The sequence below is a fragment of the Orbicella franksi genome, chromosome 15 (assembly GCF_964199315.1).
Source record: "Orbicella franksi chromosome 15, jaOrbFran1.1, whole genome shotgun sequence".
NCBI lineage: Eukaryota > Metazoa > Cnidaria > Anthozoa > Scleractinia > Merulinidae > Orbicella > Orbicella franksi.
In genome coordinates, this window is record NC_138159.1 from 7861901 (window position 1) to 7888815 (window position 26915).

General features: G+C 41.1%; 2 pseudogenes across 1 annotated transcript in view; both read left to right on the forward strand.

Annotated features, from left to right (window-relative positions):
* The window catches only part of LOC145470708 (uncharacterized), a 119143-nt pseudogene that overhangs the window by 25635 nt on the left and 66593 nt on the right, over window positions 1-26915 (forward strand). The window contains exon 7 of the transcript XR_014042524.1: window positions 1-141. This exon is cut by the window's left edge and continues 6212 nt beyond it. The product of XR_014042524.1 is annotated as an uncharacterized LOC145470708 (transcript). The remainder of the gene's footprint in view (window positions 142-26915) is intronic.
* LOC145470700 (uncharacterized) lies at window positions 22537-26408 on the forward strand (annotated as a pseudogene).

The following is a 26915-nucleotide window of genomic DNA, read 5'->3' on the forward strand; positions in this document are numbered from 1 at the left end:
CCTGTCAACAGCGATGTTATCTATTGTCATGCTATGTAAAATGTGAGCCAATCAGATTTTACCGGAAATTCATGGGGTCGGTTGGAAGCGCGAAAGAGACAAAGCGCAATGTACATGCTTACTTACCAGGCAAGGAGAATAGCAAGTTGAAATGTCTCTTAATGTTTGGTTAAAGAAACACAAACTCGGTGGAACATTAGAATCTTTTTTATCGGAATTAATCAAAAGAGCGGGAGTAAAGATTACAACAAACATACTCCTGGTGACTCCTCGCAACTGCGTCAACTGCACATGTTTTTGACACTTTCGATAAATGATGATTGATAAATGACGCTCCCGCTTTCGCTCCAGATTCTGGACTACGGGCAGACGATTCGGAAGTAATTGTATATGGCGTTCTCATTTTCTCCTTTCCCCTGCTGTTTAAAAAGAACGGCTGATCGCAGGTTAAATTGCGTCTTTCAATTTTTTTTTCTTTATGAAGACAAGCAATAGACTGCAAGGCTGACACTACGTGAAAAACGTTTCGAGACACCAACATGACAAGAACCGATAAAGTAGGATCGCAACAGTGGACGGCTGTTTCACCCTTCTTCGGGCTCGTCAGCACTGTGTAGCGAAGACATGTTACGCCAGCCCAAAAGCCAACGCACATAAATTGCAAAATGAAGTTCCGTACTTTGAACTCACTTGCGCCCCGAAACACGCGCTGCCACATCACGTGTTTCGGGGCGCTTTGCTTTTCGAGACACCAGTCTTGACACTTTGTCTCCTTGCGCCCTGAAACACGTGATGTGGCAACGCGTGTTTCGGGGCGTAAGTGAGTTCCACATCACGTGTTTCGGGGCGCTTTGCTTTTCGAGACACCAGTCTTGACACTTTGTCTCTTTGCGCCCCGAAACACGATCCTACTTTATCGGTTCTTGTCATGTTGGTGTCTCGAAACGTTTTTCACGTAGTATCAGCCTTGCAGTCTATTACTTGTCTTCATACATTTTTTTGGCTGATCAGATCTCTTGTAGATCCTACGTTGGCAGCGTTTATCGTATGTGATCCCTCGCAGTTTCTGGTTTCTCATTTTTTCTTTATGCCCGTTTGTAAAAAAAGAAATTCGTGCACGAATACCATCAATCCGGGTATTTTCCTCGGACAGGCATTGTGGAAAGGTAGTGTCTCTCCGCCGATGCACACTGACGCGTCACGTGGTCAATTTAATTCAATAAGAATAAGAGAAAATTTAGTTGTGAACTATAAAACTCGTCCAAGAAATTTTTTTCTGTAAACAAGCGGGCTGATTGAAAGTTTGATTAATCTTAATTTTTTGGGTTTTGTCTGTTTTCTTTTCTAAAATTTACATTTGGCTTTCACGTCTTTGATCTAAAAAAGTTGAAAATATTTCAAAAAGAGAAATGCAATTAGATGCACTTGTAATTTGTATTTATAAAATTCCTAAAGTGTACTGAACTGCACCATTTTCTTCTTTTTCGTTGTAAGTAATATCGTGATATCATTATCATTATCATTATCATTATTATTATCATTATTATTAATATTTATTATTAAAATAGTATCATGTTTTTTTAAAAAACTATCCTGCTTGGATGGTAACAATACCGAACACTGAATCTGGTTTAAAAGAGTCCAAGGAAACTGTTAACAAGAAGAGAATATATGCCGCAGTAACATACATCAAGGGCTCTTCAGAACGCCTAGAAAAAGCATTTACATCACACAATATCACACTTGTCCACAAGCCTTTCAATTCTTAAGACCTCAACTAGTTTGTGTTAAGGATAAAACAGAAAACCTTAAAAAGTGTGGAATAGTCTATCACATCCATTGCGAAGAATCTGACAAAGAATATGTTACGAAACTTCTTGTTTATTACAAACTCGAGGAAAGGAACATTTTTCGAGGAATTCGTCAGCTGTTCATGAACATTGCAAGCTCACCGGACATTCAATGGATTCTAGCAAAACAAAAGTTCTTGCCTCGGAAAGCAACACGTTCAAACGCCGCGTAAAGGAGGCAATCGAGTTAGATTACGTAAGCCCTCTTAGAACAGAGAAAATGGCTTCGAATTAGCCAGCATCTATGACACTATTTTAGCCCCCTCGAGACCGTCATGAACATATAACCCTTCTTAACATTCAAATTGTATTGTGGCTGACGAAGTTCGGTAGATCCGAAGGAAATATCCCACTTTTTGAGATTTTAAATTGCGCTCTGAGTACAGAAATTTATTCTTTTTATAATTTTTAAAATCATGATTCCAGAGCAGGAAAACAATATTTTTGAGTCTCTAATGTTAAAGATATCTTATGAAACTCTAGCCTTCATATGAGTAACGCAAACAAGCGTTACAGAAAGCCGAACAAACAACCTTGTCACGTTAATCTCCGCACGTGTTTCGGGCAAAAGTTCCCACGAGGAAATGTTGTTATCAAAATAGTTTCCTTGCGTGTTTTACGCTATGTTTTGGCAAGAATAACTATTTCCTTTTCGGTAACCCACAACGCGGTCCAGGAGATCGATTAACCTTTGAACACTGGAAAACAGGTGACCAAAATGATCAAAGGAGCCCGGGGCGGTATCTGACCCACGGGGTTAACTCGCCAAGGTTGTGCATCTAGAAACATTGCTGAGAATATTTGTTGATCAGTTTTAGTAATTCATAAGAATATTGGTTGATTAGGGTTAGTAATTTAGCAACGTCAGCTTTCTCAGAGTTAGTGCGTGCACGTATGATTTAGGGACTGCGGAAACCGCGATTCCCATGACCATACGTGATCGAGATAATTCTCACTATCTTTTGGCCAAGCCCAAAACGCCGTTTACCGCAGGCATCGTTGTTTCTTTATTCTTTGTCTTATTTCGGAAACACCGTATTAGTCAATCGCTGTACAGCTTGCTAATGCGTAGCTATATAATCGCGAGTTTTAGTTTTGTAAAAGGGAGAGTCCAGAAGAGAAAAGAGTTTGTAGTTGGATGTAGCGCAGAGTACGCTAACAGCTCCGCCCCAGCATTAAAAAATCTGTTTGGTTACACTAATATCAGGTTGTTATTTTTCCATTTGGAGCGGTTTTCGTAAAACTATAACACCAAAGTTATCACTCAAGCCATTCACAAGGATTACCGGTACGGACAATACAGTGAACCAATCAAAACTCGAACCAGGAGCCATAATCGGGGACGGAGACCGTAAGCGCGCGCCATTTCTAGTATTGGGGTTGTCCCCATGATATGGGACAATAATTCTATTTTTACAACAAATTGCGCCATCGCCTGCGGCAAACGCGTGTACATGCTGCGAGGATTTTTGCGGATGTCGCGCGGGGGGAATGGCGTCCGAAATTCCCGAAATTTTTCATGTTTTTGGCCCACAACTCAACGCGTTTACTTCTGTTGGAATTTTGCTTAAGTATCTTCGTCGTAAGCTGCTCCAGTTTGAGTGAAGTAAGACAGTGTCGAATTTAGGTGTGTTCCGCTTTAAAGCTTAGACATCTATCGCTGACCAAGTTGTGTTCCGACGGATGCTTCTTTTACATGAGCTGTACATTACTCCACTTTAAATTTCACATATGTTGATGATTAACAGCTTTTCCATTACACAGCGAAAAACTAGCTGGATAAATTTAGATATAGCAGAGCTTCAGGACTTCATAGTTTTCTAGCTCCTCTTGCCACACGCTTGCGAGGAATTTGCCAGTCTATCGCGACCGAAAAGTAAAACAAAATAATTGCTAGTTTGAGTTTCGCCTGAATTGTAAGCAACGCTTGATGTTTCATCAAGGCCCAATAACTTTACGTCCGTAGAAACTGCTCGGTTTTATTCGTGTAAAAATTCAGTAAATTCTCTGTTGTCGATGAATGAGAGCGTCCGCCGATGCTTGTTTTGTACAGTCAGTAAACATGACAAATTGTACTTCCGCCGCACTTTCGTGTGAAAGTGTACATCGAACTCAAACAATAACTCTATAGTTTTTGAATATGTTTAAGATTGATAAATGTTTGAGAACATATTAAAAGCTAAGCTGAAAATATGTGAATAAAGCAGAAATAATCAGCAAAGTTGCGATGACGCTTTCTTTAATCAACTTCGAATAACGATTTCGATTTTGTTGATCGAGTTATCAAAACTCCTTGTCTATTTTCATTTTCGCAGTGTAAAACTTCACTACGATTATGATGAAGAAACATATATGATGTTAGTAGCCTTTTTTGCGTTCGTGAAATTTGTTGCAGCATCTCAGCACAAAAGATAACGGAAGAAATCTTTGAGGGTCTCCCAGGGGGGGTCTTTGTTCCCTTGTTCCCTTCCAAAGTTGCCCTATGTTCCCATGTTCCCACATATTTTCGTTATTTGTTCCCCTTTGTAATTTTTCGAATTTTGTTCCCCTGTTCCCAAAAAATGGCTAATGTTCCCTTGTTCCCTTCGATATTTTGCCAATGTTCCCTTGTTCCCTAAAACCCCTGGGAGACCCTCATCTTTGTCAAGATTTGTTGACAATTGAAAACACCGACTCGGACTTGAAAGTGCACGAGCTGCACTATGCAAATGAGCTAATTGCACGCGTCAGACTTTCCTTTCAAAAACTTTTGCAAACTCACCAAACAAGCAGAAACAATAAGAAACCATCAAAACAGGTTTTGGTTATGATTAACCATTGTCTGAGAAACTCACAAATTAACTCGATACCAGAGTAGAGAGTTTTCTTGCTATATTCTTAAGTCTGAACAAACGCAAAAACATACGCGTAAGCTTATAACTAGCGCAAGCAGATCTTATTATTCATTCCCAGCGGGAGATTGAAGTCTTGTTTTCGACCCTGAAAAACCCACCTTTTCCATTAGCTCAGAGCATAAAACTACATATAAGCACCCTGGTTTGTATTCCCTACCTTATTCCCTGCCATCGCTGTGAAAAATACGCAAGATAATCTCTCAAGGTCTCTCAACTCTCACCATTTGATCACGCAACGTGACAACATCCACGTGAGAGCCCCCGACATGTGCGTGGATCCGCGCGGATATATGACGTCAGGATGGCGCAATTTGTTCTAAAAATAGAAAAATTGTCTCATATCATAGGTGCGCGCGGATCCCAAGACTTATGGTCTCCGTCCCCGATTATGGCTCCTGATCGAACTAAATAATTGGTTTAACTTTTCGTCGAGGTAAGAAAGGGCGCCTTTTGCTATTCTGTTTTGACAAGGTTTTTGAGCCCATCGTATAGCGTAGTAATGGAAAAGTAACTACTTTTCGACAGTTAGATGAAAACCGCTCTTAAATGTAAATACTTTCTGAGCTAGGCTAGAGACAATTTAAAATTTATATTCACGCGTTGCTTGAAAGGATACCACATAATCCCCGGAACGAAGGCATGCGCTTTCGGACGTGTTTTACTTTTCCTAGTCTGTTTCGACAAGTGTAAATACAAATATACGTTTTATGTCCAATAAACTGTATTGTAACCATTTTAATTCTCTGTTCAGTGAACCACCTTGATGCAGAATTCTTCGATGCCAGTCCGATATAGAAAATAAGCATTCGATCATATTACCCTTATTTTTGTGTGGCTTACTAGGTCCATACTAGCCACACTGTCGGTAATCGAGAATTTTTTCAGTTTGCTAGAACATATCTTGTATATTTGTTAGCTAATTCGTATTTTTGTTAGCTAATTTGAGTGGGGGAGGGAGCAACCTCGTTCCCAGGGTCTCTCATCTTACCGCCCCCTGAGGCGAGAGACCCTGAGAACGAGGTTTATTATTATTATTTTATTAGTTTTTATTCCTCCAATTCCTAGCTAATACATAGATATGTAAATATAACGTAAAGAAAGTAAATAGTAACCGATAGTGCTTTATAAGGAAGAAAAAAAGCGCATAAAACAGAAATTACATCACTTAAATTGAATTACATTGTATATTGGAAGGAGAGGAGAGGGGCACATCTAGATAAACTAATTTTGTCCCCCTGGAAGTTATGTATAACTTGAGATTATTCATAAAAGAGAAAAAGAAAAAGAAGAGGAAAACTGACAAAATAGCTCAGAAAGTTATAAAGAGATAATGTTTTCATTAGTATTGAGCAAGGTACCAGCGTAAAAGTGCTTTTCTAAACATTTTTTTAGATGGTTTGTCTCTAATGGATTGCGGAATATTATTCCAAAAGAAACTTCCAATAATGCCGGGGCAAAATCTCCTAAGATTAGTTCGAAATGAAGGTTTTGCAACTTGGTTGGATGATGCACTAAGGGCACTGTAATTATGTAGTTCAGATACTAATGAAACAGGTAAATTAGGACACTTATCATGGTGGAAATAATCATAAAAAAGCATACACGTGTTCAGTTTAACAATATCAGGAAATTTCAGAAAGCCTAAGCCTAAGGATGAGTAGAGGCAGGAAAAAAACTGTCCATTCCTCTCACGGCTGCAGTAGCCTTTATTCGCCTGGAAGGTATGGATTGGATCTCGCTTGGAATGAATCTAGGTGAAAATCACTAAGAACTCTTAAGTTCCGTACATTGAAGGACATCTTGTTTCTCTTAACCCTGTTTAGCAGGTGGAGTGGGTGGGTGGAGGGGGGAAACTCATAGTGCGCGCCCTCGCCGATGTCAAACTTTTTTCAAATTAAACAGTATTGAAGCTGCACTGGTCAAACTTTGTGACCCTCCCTAAATAGTTAATTCGCATATTTATTAGCTCGTTTGGTTGTAGAGGGAGAGGCGGGAAAAAACTGTCCATTCCTGTCACAGTTCCAGTAGCCTTTTATGCGCCTCGAAGCTGTTGATTACTCGAAAGAGTCTGGTCACCCAGGCTGGATCTCGCTTGCAATGAATCTAGGTGAAAATTACTGAGAACTCTTTAGTTTTGGGATGAGTTCAGGTGATGAGAATAAGCAAGCTCATCAACAAAGGAATATCGTCATCGATACCCCGGCAAATTCTTATAATTTCTTTAAATATTGCGCATAAAGGAAACGATTATTTTTTATGAGATAGGGGGCGGTAGGAACTTGAAAATGGTGCATACCAAAAGGTATGCTTTTAAAGGGGTCGGCCAAAGAATATGGTCTTTATGGAGCTCGCGCTAATAACTAACATTAAGTTCACTTACAGCATCCATAATGGTGCAAAATATTCTACCAGAAAGCCTTAAATCTCTCTGAAGTTATTACAATTTTAAATGTCCCGGGGAAACATGACCCGAGACATCTCTAGTTTTTTAGGTACCTAACCACATCAACTCAACCCCACCAGACCGTTTGGTTGTAAATTCAGTCAACCTGGGTCCCACTATAGCCTGCGAACAGGCTCCCGGTGAGCCCGAACGAAAATCCCCGCCCCGATCGCTTTGCTCTCCGAATTCTTCTGTTTCGCTCTCGCCGAATTTTTTTTTCCCTCCTTGCCGGGAGCCTGTTCGCAGGCTAGTTCCATTATAGAAACATGTCCCATCGATAAACAGTCAATCAATGCAATTGCAATATTCTTTTGCTATTACTACATTATGTTCAGCCTGATAAGTTTAAGAGAGGCAGAACAGCTCTCAACAACGTGGATATCCTGACTGAACTTTATTTGTAATGGCTTATTATTTAGCTCTTATTAACCGAGCAGGAGGTCTGTATGGGAGAATCTTGACCTCGGTCAAGATTCTCCCATACAGACCGACTTAGCTCAGTTAATAAGATGTTTATTATATGGCGAAGAAGAAAACTTTAATTAGTTTAATGTAACTGGTTTGCTGACATTTCGCTTGGAAACGGAGATGAGCTTAACTTAAACCTGCCAAAATTTGCTCGTCTTCTTTACTTTTTTTTGTCATCAGGCTTTTTGGCACTTCCATAAATGATTGAGAAGAAAACAAAAGAAAACGGCGAACATTTTTGATTCGCTACTTTTTCAACGCAAAATGAAACCGGTCTAGATGGGAAAATATAGACCGCGGTCAATATCGATTTCAGCCAATCAAATTCGTGAATTCGGTAGTTCCCAGTCCTTGTGAGACACAGCCATATAACAATACCTTATATAGGACTTTTTCCAAGGAACAGCAAATACGAGCGCGTGTTGCATGGCAAGAAACCTGAGCTATTTTACAACTTACTGCGCCTTTCAATAACATGCGGACTCTAAAATTCAAAGCTCAACGACAACTGCGTTTTTCGCTACCGTCAATCAGATGTTCGGCGGCGGCTCCCAGCCTCCGACTACTGCTGACTGTGCGGTAATCAAATCGTTGAACACAGTTCAGATAACGAAACAGTGCTTAGCAGTAGTCGGAGGCCGGGAGGAGCCACCGAACATTTGATTGGCAGTAGCGAAAAACGCATTGAGCTTTGAATTTTAGAGTCCTCATGGCATTGAAAGGCGCAGCAACAAATTGCAGAACACAACCCTCGTATGTCACACTCGCAGTCACGCTCGCACGTTCACTTGTTTTGCGTTCATCCCCACGGATTTTCAAGGAAAAGAGAGACTTCCGTTAGTCTACCACTGTTAGGGCATTTGTTTAATTGTTATGGTGCCAACTGAAAAAGAGTGGTAATGTTTATTGATCAATTTGAGTTGCTGAAAAAATGCTGGAAACCGCTGTAAGTGAGGGTAAGAACTTGCGGTAATTTTACACTGAAATAGGCATTATTACTCCGTAAAATTGATCTTACATCAGCTAACGTGGAAACAAAATCGTGCAAGCTGAAAAAGTCAAACGCCCTCTTCCCTTCCCTTATCAGATAGTTCATTCCCTATTAATATAGGCGTGAGGTTATCAGCGAAGACCGGCACAAAACTATTCGTTTACAACAACTTCGATAAAGCAGCTCAGGTGTATTGTTTAGAAGTTATTGAAATTAAAACACCGAAATATAGGAATCAGAAAGGCTTTATAACTCCTTTTGAGGGTATCTCGTCGAAAAAACTTGACAAGGGCCTTCAAAAGTTTTAGACTTAGGGGCGACTGGGACTGGGGGTCAGTGTTTTGTCCATCACTGTTTTACTCGATAAATTTTGTTGATCCTACTTGTAACAAGACATGACCAGTAGGCGGGCATCCCTAAGTTCTTCCATATATGGTTTTTGCCGCGATTTGTGGTGGGGGACTCTTTTCTCCTACCTCAGGGTTCAACCTCTGTAAAAGCGGGTGGGTAAGAGCCGTTCAGGGACTGGAATAGGATGTGTTTCGAGTCTCCTAATTCACAGGGGATGGGAGAAGGTTGGAAAAGGGCAGGACATTAAAGAGATAAAAGTACGGGAGGCAGGAGGTTTTGATCTCTGAGGGATAATATAACAAAACAAAATCATTCTGAATGATCCACTTGTTTTAATTATGTATAAAAATACAGACCTCTTCCAAGGAATGTCTATTTACAAGCAATGTAATTAATCATCAATAAAACCAAAAGGTTTGTTCAGCAAATTAAAACTACTACAGTTGGTGTTACATCCCACGATTTTTACTGATCTAATTAAGTGTAGATGTAGATGTAGAAACAATTCTTCAGGATATAAATGTGAAAATTCCATTAAGTACAAATTAATATTAGTTAATTAGGTTTAATGGATTGTATTCTTAGATCGTATTTCGGCCGCGCCTATCTTTACGCGTATCATATTCTCCTCGAGGTCGCGCGATCGGCGACTCGTACAATTGTATTTTATTTTACCCCATATTCTTCGATATACGCTGCATTCCCACGATGGGGAAAACCAGTAAACGTGTTAAAACATGCCCCGACTGTCACACGCAGCACGAAGAGCATCAATTCGGTCCAGTTGGGGAACATTGTACAGGACCGCCTTCGACTGAAGACAACCACAACAGCTCAAAGTCCAGCGATGCCGACAATGAACATCCCAAGTCTGCTGTTACGAACACCACAGCTTCGCCTGCTTCCCTGGACTCAGTTCTCGCCGCAATCAGCAATCTAGCCCTACAAGTTGACAAACTTACGACGGATCAACAGCGAATTAATACAGATGTACAGCAAATGAAAAACACACCGCAGGGCGCCACTGCTTGCATTCAGCCGAGTCAGACGCCACAATCTAGCATGACCGAGGACCCATCGCTCCCCGGCAAAGATATTTCAGATCAGACGACCAAGCTGGAACAGTCAATTCTTCGCGGTGAGTATGTCAATTTCATTGACTTACTTAAACCACACAAAGAACATGTAGCTCACGGAGAAGACGCGGTAGTAGTCGACCAAGAAGGGAATTTAACCTTACAGAAATCCCGCTCCCAACGTGCAATCGACTCCTTTTCCACATGGCTTTCGGCCTGGTCGGAATACGAACGAGTAATTGTGCTTGTTAATCCTCACCGCTACGGCGAAATGACCAAATATCATTTCGTTATTCACCAAGCGAGTCGAAAATTTATCTGGTCAGCGGTCTACGCCTACGATGTCCGCTTTCGGCAGGAATCCGCTAGAAAAGGGGGCCGGCGCTTCGATATTCTCGACCAATCCTTGTACACGACCACACTTGACGCCACTGCCCTAAGAAAGGACGCCAAGCAATGTTTCTGTTGTAAATCTTTTGATCACGAGACCAGGGAATGTCCCTTTCTCCCGGCCTCCGCGTTGGAGACGTCGGCGCAGAAAAAGGGCCCTTCGAACCCACAAGGAACCTATCGTCCTGCCAACCATGGAAGCTGGAAAAGTGGTTCCATGACAACCGCGAAGGGTGCAACCTGTTCCAACGGCACGCCTGCAATCTGGGCACAGAGTGCAAACGGGCACACGTATGCAAAGCCTGCCGAGGGCACCACGCCCTGGCAGATTGCACACAATCTGCCTGAACCCTGGTCCCCATTCTCTGTAGCCAAGTGGAGTGCAGCACTCGTCAACCATCCGGACAACGCCTTCGTCGAGGCGCTCCTTCACGACATCACGCACGGGGTAGAACTTGGCTACAGTGGACCGACAATATTTCAATCCTACCGCAATCACCCCTCTGCGCTGGACGCCAGCGAACACATCATCAAAGAATTACACCGGGAACTCGACCTCAATCGCTTGGCCGGTCCATTCCTTTCTCCTCCAACTCGCAACTTTGTCGGATCGCCGATGGGCGTTGTACCCAAAAAGCGCTCGAATCCTCTGAAATACCGGGTCATCCACGACCTCTCGTGGCCACGGGGCCATTCTGTTAACGATTTTATCCCAGCGGAACGTTTCCGTTGCCAATATGACACTCTCGATCGGGCCATCTCTCTCCTCAAGCAAGCTGGCCACGGAGCCATGATGGCTAAACTGGATTTATCGGATGCCTACCGGCATATCTTGGTCCGCCCAGTGGACTGGGAGCTCCTCGGCTCTACCTGGCCAATCTACGTCAATGGTGAACTGACAACCGGCTATTTTGTCAACCTCTTCCTCCCGTTCGGCACTCGCAGTGCACCCTCTCAATTTCTCCGCTATGCTGACGCCCTCAATTTCATTATGCACGACTGAGGGGCAGATCCTGTCTGGAACTATATGGATGAGTTTTTCACATGTGACTCCGCCACCTCACCATGCGCTCGAAACCTGGACATTATGACACAAACTTGCGTTGACCTCGGCTTTACCCTTAACCCTTCTAAATTTGTGCACCTGTCGACCTGCCTTACCCTACTGGGCGTAGAAATCGACTCCGTTCGTCAAGAGACACGGATCGAGGCATCACGTCTAAATGATACCCTTGCTCTCCTGGCCCCATGGGAGGGTCGGTCTCATTGCACCAAACGCCAGCTTCAATCGCTTCTCGGCACCCTGGACTTTATTTGCAATGTGTGTCGCCCGGGTCGCACTTTCATGCGTCGTCTCGTCGATCTTCTCAGCAAGCCCCGCTCTCCGTCACACCACATACGTCTCACCCGTCAGAGCAAACAGGACATCCGTTGGTGGTCTACCTTCCTTCCTCAGTGGAATGGCAAGTCGCTCTTCTACGATGATTTCTGGTCCACCAACCTATGTTGTCACCTGTTCACTGACGCCTGCGAACACTCCTTTGGCGCGTTCTTTAATGGTGCCTGGTTCCGTAGTACCTTTAATGCATGCCAGGTCCCTGTTCGCCTTTCTATTGCCTTCAAAGAACTGTACGCCATCACGGCCGCACTCTCTGCATGGGCCCCCTCTCTGTGTGGGAAACGCCTGATGTTTCACTGTAACAATGAAACAATCGTTACGATCATCCGAAAGGGCCCCAGCAAATGCCCACACATAATGGCCCCCCTACGCTACATGTTCTTCGTGTGTGCGAATAACTGTATTGAAATTTCGGCCGTGCACATCCCAGGCTCCCGGAATTGTATTGCTGACGCTTTATCTCGCTTCCAGCTTAACAGGTTTCATCACCTCGTACCACAGGCAGACCAACATCCTACACCCTCCCAGTCATCAACTGGAAACACTTCAAGTGAAAGCAAAGCAGTATTTCACCCACGGCCTCGCCGACTCCACGCAACGAACTTACAGCGCCCCTCAACGCCAGTACCTCGCCTTTAGTTCCCGGCTGGACCTTTCTCCGTTCCCAGCCTCCGAGCAGACGCTGATGCTTTTCGTCACCGAGTTAGCGCGCAGAATTCACCCGCAATCTATACCCGTGAATCTCTCTGCCATACACGCCCTTCATATTGCCCACGGCTATCCCATCCCACTAGACGACACACTGCAACTGCGTCAGACTTTCCGGGGAATAAGCAGATTACACGGGATCACAGCCAAGCAGAAGCTAGCCGTCACCTATCGAACTGCTCGGCGACATGAAGCAATTCATTTCCCTCAGCTCTCATGACGATTACGTAAAGTGGTCCGCCATGGTCACCGCGCATTTTTTCCTGCTCAGGTGTGGCGAGTTTACCGTCTTACACCCAAAAGATTTCCGTCCCGATCGGCACCTTACTCTTGCCGATGTTCAATTTCGTACCTCGCCCGATGGTACCGAGTTTATCGCCCTCAGGCTTAAAACTTCGAAGACGGATCAGTTTCGGAGATCGCACACTCTCCTCTCCGGACACAGCAAAAGCGACATCTGCCCTGTCTGCTGCCTTCAAACGCTAATACGCCATTATAACCCAAACTCACACGATTACAATACCACCCCTCTGTTCGCACTACAAGACGGCTCCCCCCTAGCCCGTCCATGTCTCTTATCATTCTCTTCTTCACGTCTTCGCCTGCTGGGAATCGACCCCACCCTCTTCGGTGGGCACAGCTTCCGAATTGGGTGCCCCACTTCCGCTGCCAACGCTGGCATTCCAGACCATCTCATCAAAACCATCGGGCGCTGGTCCTCGGACTGTTATCAACGTTACATTCGTACTCCACTGAACTCTGTCATTTCGATTTCAGAAACTCTGGCTAAACCGCCAAATGTTTCCTATGTGTATGCAAGTCCTACTTACTTGCCTTAATTAACTATATTATTAGTTTGGGCCAACCTTCTCTTTGGGCAGTATATAGGTTGTCCTATTAAACTGTCTTTCGTAGCCCAACTCGCGTGTTTTGTTTGCGTTTGCGTGTATAATATGAAGACTATGACACTAAGTAAAAATTAATATTAGTTAATTAGGTTTAATGGATTGTATTCTTAGATCGTATTTCGGCCGCACCTATCTTTACGCGTATCATATTCTCCTCGAGGTCGCGCGATCGGCGACTCGTACAATTGTATTTAGCCCATCCCCGCCCGTCCCGGGCAGTATATAGGTTGTCCTATTAAACTGTCTTTCGTAGCCCAACTCGCGTGTTTTGTTTGCGTTTGCATGTATAACATGAAGATTGTGACATTAAAGCCGAGTAACTGTTACAACGCTCCGATGATTCACAATCCACTGGATTTAATTGCTGACTGTGTTGTAGTTGTGGTTTCCAAGGACTGTTGGAAAGAATATAAATCGAGGAAAACATTTAATCCTTGAATATCACAAGCAAAACTTGTCGATTCAATTAATATTTGTAGTATTTTCAGTCTATGGATGAAAGCAGAGCAGTACTTTCATGTGGTTTGTTTGTTAACGCTTTACAAGTAGGTTCCATGCAACTTTTGAGTTTGTCATGAAACTCAAGTGTACAACCTTTGAAATGAAAGCTATTAAGTAGTACTTTCATGTGGTACTGTTTATTTTGCTGTATAAAGTGGTTTTAACTTCTAGGTCAACAATGAAACCCTAGTGTGTGACCATTACACTGAAAGCTATTGAGCGGTACTTTCAGATTGTACTGTTTATCATGCTGAGCTGGTTTTAGCTGAAATGTATCTTTCAAGTTTGTGCATAAGACCCTAGTGCACAACCATTCATGCAGTCATTCCGTTCAAGGTTTTAAACAATTTTTCAAAATAAAATTGACAGTTAATTTCTGATTTTCTTTCTGCAAAAAATAAAAAAATTAAAAATAAGGGTTAAGCTGTTAGTTTGCTTGATGTATGCACTACCTAGCTACAAATCTCACTTCCAGAGGCCACAATCCTTTTGGTTAACACCAAGAATCTAGACCTCAGAGAGAAATCGGAAAAACAGCTGCCATTAGTCACAGCACTTCCTTTCTTCATAGACTGCGAGCAGTCTCTCTTTTGTTTGAAAACCCACAGGACAGATCACAAAGGAATGAACCAAAGTGAGCGGAAAGCCGCAAGTAGCGCCGATATGTCTGTTTGGGTTCTTTCCTTGCAGATATTCATTCAAGCAAAAGAGACTGCTTGCAGTCTACTGTCTTTATGCCTGTTCAGAAATCACTACTGAATTCAATCACATGCAGTGACAAACTGGGATCAGGATTTTCTGGTCTCTTTTGATTTTATCCAGAAGATATGCAGACTCTGGAGATAACATGGCCTTGCTATTAGTTGTACATTTAGTAATCTTCTTTTGGCAATTGCCTATGAACAGTCTGTAAAATTAAAGTAGGTGGCTAATTTAAATTATCTAAGATTTCAATTCCACGCCCAGTGCGTTGTATTTCAGTTAAAATTGTCGTGCAAACTGAAACGGTCAGCCTAGGACACTGAATCTCTTTAGGACTGTTATCAACTTGTATGGAAATTTTTGGCTCAAATCTGAGAAATCTTATATTGAGTGGGAAAAATCAAGCATTTGGCAAGAGACGAGTATTCTCAGGTCAATTTATGTATACTTCCTGGAGGGGCGACTTCCTATAAAAGAATAATGACCAATATGGAGAGTTTCCGCCCGAAAGGAGTGCCTTTTTCAGGCTTCAGGTATAATTAAAAGGATATATAGGGATTACACAATGAAAGGAAAAAATGAAAGGGTAGGGAAATCTTTCATTTAGATATTTAAAAGGGCCTTTAAATAAAATATTTTGAACCGACGCACATCATGGCTATGTCATTTAATTTATTACTGTAAGCACTACATGAAAATGACGAGATGACGTTAAGTTTTGGCGATGCAGTGTTTTAAAAAAGGTATATGAAAGGAGTTCCTTTTCTGTCAAAATGGCATTAAAAAAGTGTAGTAAATCAAAATAAAAAATCCCAAGCTAGCACTGAAGGCATTTTACATATCTGTTCATTTTACATGGAGGTGGAACAAAATTCTTATTTCCACAAAGCTGCATGATGAAAATTTTTGTTGGCAAACAATCCTCTTATAAAGGCTATATCTCACTTTCTGCTAAAAATTAAAATTAATTAAATCACAGCTTGTTTCTTTTGAAGGCACAAAATTGGCACCTTCAGTAATAAAACAAACAGAGATAGTTCTTGTAGTCTGCATGGCACTGCTGTAGGGGCTGGAGGAGAAAGGGATAAAAAGCAACAAGTTGAATCCAGTGGTTGAGTATCAGGGAGGGAAATGTGTCATGTGGGCTAAAATTCTTAAAAACGTCTTCATCTCTATCGCTTTCTTAGTTGAATTTTGGAGACCAAATCCAAAGGACAGCTTTGGGCACAAGAGGTTTTTTCCTAGCGCCAGAGGCCACCAAATAAAAATACTGTCAGGTTAACAAACACTGTGTCGTGAGCTTTTCATCATGTCCACAAGAGATGTAGAATTTGACGTGCTGCGAATGAAGGAATGATTGAGAAGTTCAAAAGCAGAAGCTCTTTGCGCTGGGTCACGCTCCAAAGTTTTCTGCAAAAATGGCAGCATCCCAAAAGACATTTGTATAACAAGAATAGAAGAACAGAGATAAGGAAACAAATTAATACTTGAAGTGCAGAGTTAGTAGTTTCTCAAAGTATCCCAGTACCTAAGAAAGAGGTTCCGCAGGTTGCCACAGGTGCTTCCGTATGATTTCATCAAGAAGTTGATTCTTTCAAAACTTTGCAAACTTAAGATATTAAGTTTATCCAATAATAAATTAAAATGGGGAGGTTCTTGGAAATCTCTATCATTTGCCATATGCAGTTTAGGTTATCTCAAACGAGACAATCGCTGGCTGGCTGATTCCCTCTTTCTCAGGCCATCTCAGCCGGTAAAGTGCAACAATTCTCAATTCCTTGTATGAGATGCACTTGTAGGGAATTGTGGTTATATTATTCATCATCTTGTACTGGATATTTGTATTGATGAGTACAGCTACCATGTTTCCATGCAGGCTTGTCTCATAGAGGGAATTAGCAGTTTGCTCCATAAAGTACCAACTCGTGAAATGTCTTTGAGTGAGTGATCATTAACAACTGTAAAACAGCAATTTACGTTTTTCTTGCTAAATTCGCTTAATTATCATTGCGAGTTATTTTTGACATCACCTAGATGCAATTGAACACTCACCTCACCTTCTTCTGTGTGATTGGTGGATCCAAGTCTCTCAGTTTTCTCATGGCTTGTAATGGAAGCTCCTTAAATAAGGTGGCTCTCCATCAATCATCTCAAGAATCATGATCCCTGGGGACCAGATATCAGCCTGTCACAAGGGAAGACATCTAAAAGAAAGTTAATATACTGATAGCAAATATTAGCTATAATTTATAACATGTAAATTCAGGGTTTTCAAATTGAAATAACATACCAGGGGAAAATCCTAAAGTAAGCAGGCCACTACTTGCTCACGATCAAGGCAGCCCGGTGTGGAAGAGTGCTGAGTTGGTTACCTTCTCCTGCATGGGGCCGGGGGTGGGTTGCTGGTCCCAAAAAATTTTGGAAAAACTGTGTGCATCCTGGAGCATATCTAGCACGCACAAGTTTTTTTTGTTGGTGGCAACTCTGTAAAACACAGCATAGTCTGGACTTTTTCACCTGTTCATTTATTTCCCCAGAAAGATCAGGTCATGATCACATTGGCGAAACAAAACTGTGCATAATTTTGATAACCTTTATGGCAAAAAAAAAAACTCAGTGCAAATGCTTGAAGAAGCCGGTGACCTGCGTCAGGCACCGGTTGTAGCCGGAAAGCTAAGAGCACCGAAAGCTAAAACCTGAGACCGAAGACCCAAAAAAGAAGATCCGAAAACGAATGTATATGTTATTTGCCGGCTGGGAGGTCCGACCGTAAGCCGGCAAATAACATGTTTATTTTTTTTTCCTGCAGTAAATTGGTTTTACAGATTACAAATGGGTTTGTTTACGCAACTCCTGTCATTGAATCGGCTTGCGCGCCGTCTACGATTTGTAAGAAATCTGGGCAACGAGCGAGTAACTCAGATAGTGGACAAAGAAAGATGTATTCAAAAACCGATTTTTTTTTTTTAACTACTTTGTGTTAGTTGCATTTATTTCACCAGTTAAGCTCTCCAAAATTGTTTTTGCGGTGTGAAATTTCGTGCGAAGTTGAAGTTTGACTACAAAAACAATTTTCTGTCTGTCGTCGCTTTTCTACCGTAAATTGAATAGCAGAAAGCGAGTAAATTCGTTAAGTGTATTCCACAGAAATTCTTCTAAATACAGCAACGATCAGAGTGATAAACTCGACTGAAATTGACTTAAATTTTACGGCGAGAGCCCCGGGGGGGGGGTACTCCCCTATGTGGGCTATATAGGTATGTGCCGCGGGATAGGGTATGGTTTTTTGAGGTCCTCGATCTTTAAATAGGGTATCATTTTCGCCCATGTTGGCATAGTGTCCCTGTGTGATCCTTACATAGGGTGCCTAAATTGTATCAGCTAAAATAGCAGTGCGTAAACACCCAGAAACGAAATAAAGTTGACCCGTTCAAGCTATTTTGAGTTTTTGTTCTTCCCTTGCATGGGGTGTCATTTTTCGGGTTTGGGCCTTGAAAGGGTATCAATTTTCGTTTGATTCATCCTTAAATAGGATCAGGGTTTACGACCCTTCGTGGCACACACCTATCCGAAATTTATGGGTGTACCCCCCTGGGGCGAGAGAAACACAGGATCACGCGCCATTATAACGCCAAGCTACAAACAATTAACCAAACTCTAGCAACCTCAAAACACTCAATTGAATTTACTTACAGTGACTTTCCTTGCATTTTAAAGTGAACAGAGATAAACTTGCGTTGACTAATCGTCGATGGATGTGTAAAAAAGGCAAAAGATTGACGATTACCGCTAACTTTTAGGAGCGAAATTTAGGCAGCGGGGAAAAAAATCCTGCCCGTGGGCCGTATCGTAAAAAGCTGGACCGGTCACGTGCATATGATTAGCCAATCGAATTCGAGGATTTAGGATTCCGGTCCGCTCAGATGCTTGAGAAAAAAATAAACCCCTTTATTTTCTTTATTTAAGCCAGAAATATCCAGCTTCGGTTTTATTCTTTCTAATACCAGTGAAGCATCACCCATCAAACACCGGTTTTATATGTATTCCCTTAATTGCGCTCATTTCTTCCCATCAAACTAATTCCAGTGAGAACCGCGTGAAAACTGTTGGATGCTTGTTTTGATGTTGATTCTCTGACGGCCTTCATCTTTGACTAGATGAGTGTGGTACTATAATGGAACGTTTCCCAGCTGAACCAGTGTGAAATAAAAACTGGAGGAAAAGACATCGTAGCTAGCATGGCGGAGATCAAAGTAAAGCTTGATCGATCATGTCCTCGATTATGGCCTGTTTTAGATCGTCTGAATCCTGGTAAATACGTAATACCGGTAAGATCAAACGTCCTTGTTCTAGCATTTTCTGGGTTTTAATTTTAGAGCACCGCTAAGTTTTCATTTTAATTGCTGAGCCTTATTCATTTATGTGGAATTTAACAAACTCAAACATAATTTATACCAGCAGCAATTTCTTCAGTAAAAACTTCAAAAGAGCTTCAAAAACAGTACTTTTTTTCATTTTTACAAAAACTAAAACACGGGCAAAAATAAAGAAAACAGAATGGGTCTTTGTTTTCAGGTTACAACCGTTTGATTGCATACTTTGCCGTTATTAGAAAGATTAAAACCGGAGCGGGACATTTCCGGCGAGAAGCCATACAAGATTATGTTAAATAAAGAAAATAAAGGGGACTTCGTTTTCCGGTCATGGTTTATTTTATTTTATTTTATTTTATTGCATTGCATTGCATTGCATTTTAATTTATTTTATTTTATTTTATTTTATTTTATTTTATTTTATTTTATTTTATTTTATTTATTTTATTGCATTATATTTGATTTGATTTGATTTTTTATTTTTTACAGGAGCCATGATCGGGGACGGAGACCGTAAGCGCGCGCCATTTCAAGTATTGGGGTTGTCCCCATGATATGGGACAATAATTCTATTTTTAGAACAAATTGCGCCATCACCTGCGGCACACGCGCGTGCATGCTGCGAGGATTTTTGCGGATGTCGCGCGGGGGAAATGGCGTCCGAAATTCCCGAAATGTTTCATGTTTTTGCCCCACAACTCAACGCGTTTACGTCTGTTGGTGTTTTGCTTAAGTATTTTCGTCGTAAGCTGCTCCAGTTTGAGTGAAGTAAGACAGTGTCGAATTTAGGTATGTTCCGCTGTAAGCTTATATATATCGCTGACCAAGTTGTGTTCCGACTGATGCTTCTTTTACATGAGCTGTACATTACTCCACTTTAAATTTCACATATGTTGAAGATTGACAGCTTTTCCATTACACAGCAAAAAACTAGCTGGATATATTTAGATATAGCAGAGCTTCAGGACTTCATAGTTTAATAGCTCCTCTTGCCACACGCTTGCGAGGAATTTGTCAGTCTATCGCGACCGAAAGTAAAACAAAATAATTGCTAGTTTGAGTTTCGCTTGAATTGTAAGCAACGCTTGATGTTTCATCGAGGCTTAATAACTTTACGTCCGTAGATACTGCTCAGTTTTATTCGTGTAAAAATCCAGTAAATTCTCTGTTGTCGATGAATGAGAGCGCCCGCCGATGCTTGTTTTGTACAGTCAGTAAACATGACAAATTGTACTTCCGCCGCACTTTCGTCTGAAAGCGTACATCGAACTCAAACAATAGCTCTATAGTTTTTAAATATGTTTAAGATTGATAAATGTTTGAGAACATATTAAAAGCTAAGCTGAAAATATGTGAATAAAGCAGAAACAATCAGCAAAGTTACGATGACGCTTTCTTTAATCAACTTGGAATAACGATTTCGATTTTGTTGATCGAGTTATAAAACCTCCTTGTCTATTTTCATTTTCGCAGTGTGAAACTTCACTATGCTTATGTTGAAGAAACACACATGATGTTAGTAGCCTTTTTTGCATTCGTGAAATTTGTTGCAGCATCTCAAAACAAAAGATTGTCAAGATTTGTTGACAATTGAAAATACCGACTCGGACTTGAAAGTGCACGAGCTGCACTATGCAAATGAGCTAATTGTACGCGTCAGACTTTCCTTTCAAAAACCTTTGCAAACTCACCAAACAAGCAGAGACAATAAGAAACCGTCAAAACAGGTTTTGGTTATGATTAAACATTGTCTGAGAAACTCACAAATTAACTCGATACCAGAGTAGAGAGTTTTCTTGCTATATTCTTAAGCATGCGCGTGAGCTTACAACTAGCGTGAGCAGATCTTATTATTCATTCCCAGCGGGAGATTGAAGTCTTGTTTTCGACCCTGAAAAACCCACCTTTTCCGTTAGCTCAGAGCATTAAACTACATATAAGCGCCCTGGTTCGTATTCCCTGCCATCGCTGTGAAAAATACGCAAGAGAATCTCTAACTCTCACCATTTGATCACGCAACGTGACAACATCCACGCGAGAGCCCCTGACATGTGCGTGAATACGCGCGGATATATGACGTCAGGATGGAGCAATTTGTTCTAAAAATAGAAAAATTGTCCCATATCATAGGTGCGCGCGAATCCCGAGACTTACGGTCTCCGTCCCCGATTATGGCTCCTGTTTTTTATTATTATTTTTTTTTTGGGGGGGGGGGGGAGGGGGGGAGCGGTCTTTGTTTCCGGGTCTTAGATCTTAGGTCTTAGATTTCGGGGTCTTAGTTTATTGATCCTCGGCGGATCAATATCAGCATGTGGGCAGATGACCTTATATAAAAATAACTATATAAAATTATCAAAATGGCCTTATGTAATTCATGACTCCAAAATAGCCTTATGTAATTTTATTCTTAAATCGGCGTTTTGATCTCATCAATACCTATAATGAATGAAGTCGCCCTATGACGCAATGAGCAAATCCATCATTAAGTGACAGTATACCAGCCAGTTAAATAGACATTGACACACCACAATAATTCTTTATCAGTTTTATTAATGCCATGCTTCTTACACTTTTTGGTGTTCTTTCCTTGTCGATAAGAAAACTATTGTTAAGGAATAAAAATTGAAGCTAGAATGTATTTGACAGACAAATTAACTTGTTTCTTGGTGCATTGTAGTGTAAATTATTGAATTATCTATAACATAATCGTGGAATATTTCAGTGTATTAAAAGGGCTACGTAAGGCTAGGTTTCTTATCTGTGTTTTCGTTATGCTATGTTATCTACTGATACTTCAGAATGAAAACTTGAATTCATTCATAATCCATTGAGCACCATCATTTTTCGTGATTTTCCAGCTGTGTTTGCTTGCCTTGGTTAATTTACCTACGACGCCAATCGAGAAAATAAAATAAAATTGACATCTAGTCTTTAAAAGCGCTCTTACTGGAAATAATCACGTTAGGTTCCAAAAGTTTGCAGGACTTTGTGAACCAATTTTATAGCTCAGTAAATCTTGTTCATTTTATCGACCTTTTTGGTCATTAAAGTACGGCTGTTTGATTGAAATTCATATCTCGTATACAACCCGGGAAGTTGGGATTGTGCAATCTTTTTCTTGTTCGATTTTTTTTAACACTTCGCGGTAAAACGTGAAATGACAAAACTCTCACCCATTGCAACTTCTACATACTATCGTGTTCACCTCTTTCAGTTAACCTTAATTCTTTGTGATAGTTTTCCAAGATGTAAAAAATAGCAGTTGAAAAAAGCGGGAAAAGGTCACGATACTCACCTGCTCTCTTGCTTCACCGTCTCAAAAATAATCATTTACGAAAACCGATTTTGCCGCCTTCGCATGCAATTGTTTCGATAAGAGCGAAATAAAATGTTCATTTTTTTTTCATAAGAAATAACGCAAAAAACTATAATGCGGCGATCTAACGAAAATTATATCTATTTTTTTTAACAAACAGGAGGTGTACTGGGTGCCGCCGCAAAAAATCCCTCCGAACAGGAAGCTTTTTCAGTGTGTTTCCCAGGCTTCCTCTTGGAAAATTTGTCCTGTTAATTTACCTTTGGAGCGAACGTGAACTACGTCCAACTGCTGCTAGAATGCTCAGTTTGACAAAGAACACTGTTGGGAATGTGTATGCTGTGATCAGACACTATTGTGGCAGAGATCTGCACGACCGACCTATTGTCCCGTTTGGCGGCAGAGTGTACGTCGTTAAAAGCGATGAAAGTTAATTCAAGCACAAGTAGGTCTTCTATGATTCTGTATGTATGACTGCGAGGGATGCGCTTATACAATTTACTTTCAATGAACTTAAGGCAGTTCAGGTGAAGTGACAATAAAAAAGATGATTATTTTACCCTAACTTTACTTTAGTATGAATAGAACGTATTTCATCTTTCATCTTTCTTTCAGTATCAAAGAGGGCGTAGAGCAAGGAACGGACAATGGGTATTCAATTCGGTGTAATATCCACAGAACACTCCCCGTTTAGAGGATATCATCAAGTGGCGCAGCGTCGAGATAGGGCAACCCTCTGCCGGATCTTACAAAGGGTACTCCTCCCTGACTCAGATATCCACACAGATGACTGGGGCGCCTATCGGAACCTGGATCGTTACGTTGCAAACGTAGCTGTACATAGGATAGTTGTCCACCGGAATAACTTTGTGGATCCTGCAACGGGGATCCACACCCAAGAGGCAGAGTCTGCTTGGGCACGGATTAAGTATCACGTAAAACGAGAAAAGGGGATTAGAAGTCTGGATATCCAAGGTTTCCTTGATGAACAGATGTGGAGTGACTGGCGAGGAGCGGGAAACTTATTCCACAATGTCATCATGGTTATAGTCAACTATTATCCTCTTTAATAAAGAAGACAGGAAAAAGTCAGTTTACGTGAGTTCACGAGAATAGAATGATACAAATCTTGAGCGTGCTAGTTTTGTTTTCATATCAGGTTCTGTTGATACCGGCCGGGTATGCACAGAAAGTCAGGTCCGGTTTCAATCTAAGCATTGTGATGTCATTTTTGCGTGCTCGAATTTTTAAGTATTTTATAAAATCCAGGATTGCAGGGACAACCTCTTCCTGTTAACCTTAATCATTTGTGATGGTTATAACAATGGGGTGGCAGACCTGCACAACTCCCATCCACGTGTAATAGCCGGTTATAGCTGTGCTCTAACGAGTATATCCTTTAGGGATCTGCCCGTTTTGTACGAGACAATCGGGGGATCTTTGAATATTCTTTTAAGTAATGGTTGTTGTTGAATTAAATGCCAATTCTGCATAAGTATTTGCTTTAAGTTAGGCACTCATGGGCGATATTGTGTGAGAAAAGGCAAGATTCGCGTGTCTTAGCTTGTTTACGTTTCGTTACGCAAACAAGCATCACACTAAAATGCACCACGCTAAAAGGCATCACGCTTAAAGGCATCACGCGAAAAGGCATCACGCTTAAAGAGATCATGCAAAAAGGCATCACACTGAAGGGCATCACGCGAAAAGGCATCACACGAAAAGACATCACCTAGAAAGGCATCGTTACAAAAATTAGATGGAATCCGGGGCTTACTCTTCTTACTCGTGTCTTGTAAGATAACAGCCTTCTCAAATAGTTTTTGAGCGATACATTCCGTCTTTGCCCCCTCGCGAGGTCTTAATTCAGTACAGGAGGCGTGCCTTGAAAGAGTTAATACAGCAAGTGAGCAATGGAATCGAAAACGATTGCATTTCTCTCCGATCGGTGAGATCGGCGAGTATTTTTCAAGATGGCGAACAAGTGTTGGGCGTTCTTAGTATGACACTGGCGATAGTACAAGAACCTCCTAAACATGAATTCACTACTGCAGCTACACTTGTCCTTTATTACTTTGCGAGAGGGAGATTACGTGTAGAGACACAAACAGAAGCGTTATGCCTTTTTGCGTGATGCCTGTTTGCGTGATACCTTTTAGTAAGTGTAATACCTTTCGCGTGATACCTTTCTGCGTGATGCCTATTTGCGTGATGCCTTTTAGCGTGACGTCTTCTTGTATGATGCCTTTTCGTATGATGCCTTTAGGCGTGATGCCTTTCAGCTTGATGCCCTTTAGCGTGATGCCTTTTAGCGTGATGCCTTTTAGCGTGATGCCTTTCAGCTTGACGCCCTTTAGCGTGATGCCTTTTAGCGTGATGCCTTTTAGCGTGATGCCTTTTAGCGTGATGCCTTTTGGCGTGATGCCTGTTTGCGTGAGGACTATTTGTAGAGTCGGCTAGTTGCCATTCAGTTTTTGATTGATGCATGTACAATTTGGATAATGTGATATCAATTACTGAGTTCTGAATTTTGTCATAGATATACCTCCATACAGGCGAAAACTTAAAAATTACACATTGAAATAAAACACTTTGGCTGTTTTAATATGTATTTAGATCGATTGCAAGCTTGAACTTAACATAAAAGTACTGTAAGCCATGAAGAACTTCATGATCCAGTTGACTACTAATAGACAAGGAATACTGAATAAACATGTAGAATGAAAACTACAATTATAGAAATTTACTAGTTAGCTCAAATTGATGAATACACACGTATAGTAAGTATTTCCGCTTATTGAAAATACTTGTGACGCTTGTTGACATAGTATAAGTGTTTCAGTCCAATTGTCCTGGCTGGGATAATTGCATTGTGGTCTCAGTCAAGGCTATATATTTTAAATTAATGTGCATTTCTCTACCAAGAAGTACAAGTTTGTATGTTAACAGGGTACCAGCATGCAAAGAAAACTAATGTCCGAGAAGTGAGTCACTTCCAAGTTATGATGTCCTGGCTCAAAAGTCATTAGATCACTAACCCTGTAAAAAAGGTTTGTGCTAGCATGATAAATTTAAAATAACACATTACAGCGCATCTGTAATTTGAATTTTCTCAAACAATCCCCCTTTGAAACAACTTCAGTTGCCTTTCAGGCAAACAAAAGACAGAATCCAGCAGCGCTCGCAACTGAAAAATCCACTTATCCCCGGGCTATGGGACATGCAGGTCAGATTGACAATCCTGTTTTAATTTTTGGTTGTTTTACTTGATTACCTCGGTCCCATAAGGTTTTCTTGATATAACTTCAGCTGCCATCCAATATGGAGTGCCGACAAGAGACTTTCTTCTCGGCATTTCACAGAAACTAGAGTCAGACAGCTTCAACTGCAGAAAGAAAAATTATTTGACATTTTTATTAAGTACAAACAGTTCCATATTTTTATAATAATCGTGATCATAACCTGTGACAGGGGTCCAGATCATAACCTGTCCAGAGTCTTTGCTTTTATTTCAATCCAATCCAAACCACCACCCTAAATCTGCCCGTGTGACCATATACATGTACTTTGTTTGTACCCACTACATCACTTGATGACTTTGTGTGTTTAACAGGACAAAATCATAACAAGGTAATATTAATCAAACTATGATATACCGGTAAATAGCAGGAAATCGCAGGGGCTCATTTACTCGATCGACTTTGCTATCCGGACAACTTCAATCATTCTCACCAAATAACTCAGTCGGAGAAGATGCTCAGTGATTATTGCAACTCGTAGGAATGGGAAACTGTATCTTTTAGCAAGTTTGCTGCAGTTTGGTACAAAAGAGCAACTTGTTTAGAACTTACGGTTAGAACTATTATTATGCTTGTCATACTAACTTTTTTTATTTGACATGCACCTCAACTAGAAGCCTAAGCCACCAATTTTATCAAGTTTCGAATGCCAACAGGCTGTGACCTGTAAATTCTGTTCAACTGCAGAATGTTTTAATAGTTCCGACTCTTTTAAACCAAAAAATGAAAGAATATTTCGTTCCTGTACGAATTTGACATTGCAAATCTGTCGAAATAACTGTTTGTTTCACACAGAGTTCAGTTCTAGTAGCGCTTGTCATGATGAAAAAATAATTGTGTCGCTGCCTTGGGATTCCAAGGCCAGGACGACTTTTTTCATCTCCTTGCATGTATGTTAAAGAGAATTCTAGGAAAGGGTGCTGTAGTACGTCGTTGTTTAGTAAATAAGCCTTTGATTAAGTGGTTCGTGCATAGATGACGTATAGAAATTACATGCAAGGTTGAGTTTAATTTCGCAAGGTGACCTACCGTAAAACTTGTTGGTTACAAGCAGCGCTGCGAGCGAATTCTTCTTTATCGCATAGTGGTCAAACTTTTGTTAAATAATTAACTTAGAAAGCTACTGTAACTTACTCTTGAACCCGAAATTTAAGAAATTTGGTATATCTTTGCTTTCTTTGATCAAGCGCTCCGGTTACATGACGTAATAGAAACTTAAATACTTTGAGTAATCAGTGGTTGCCTG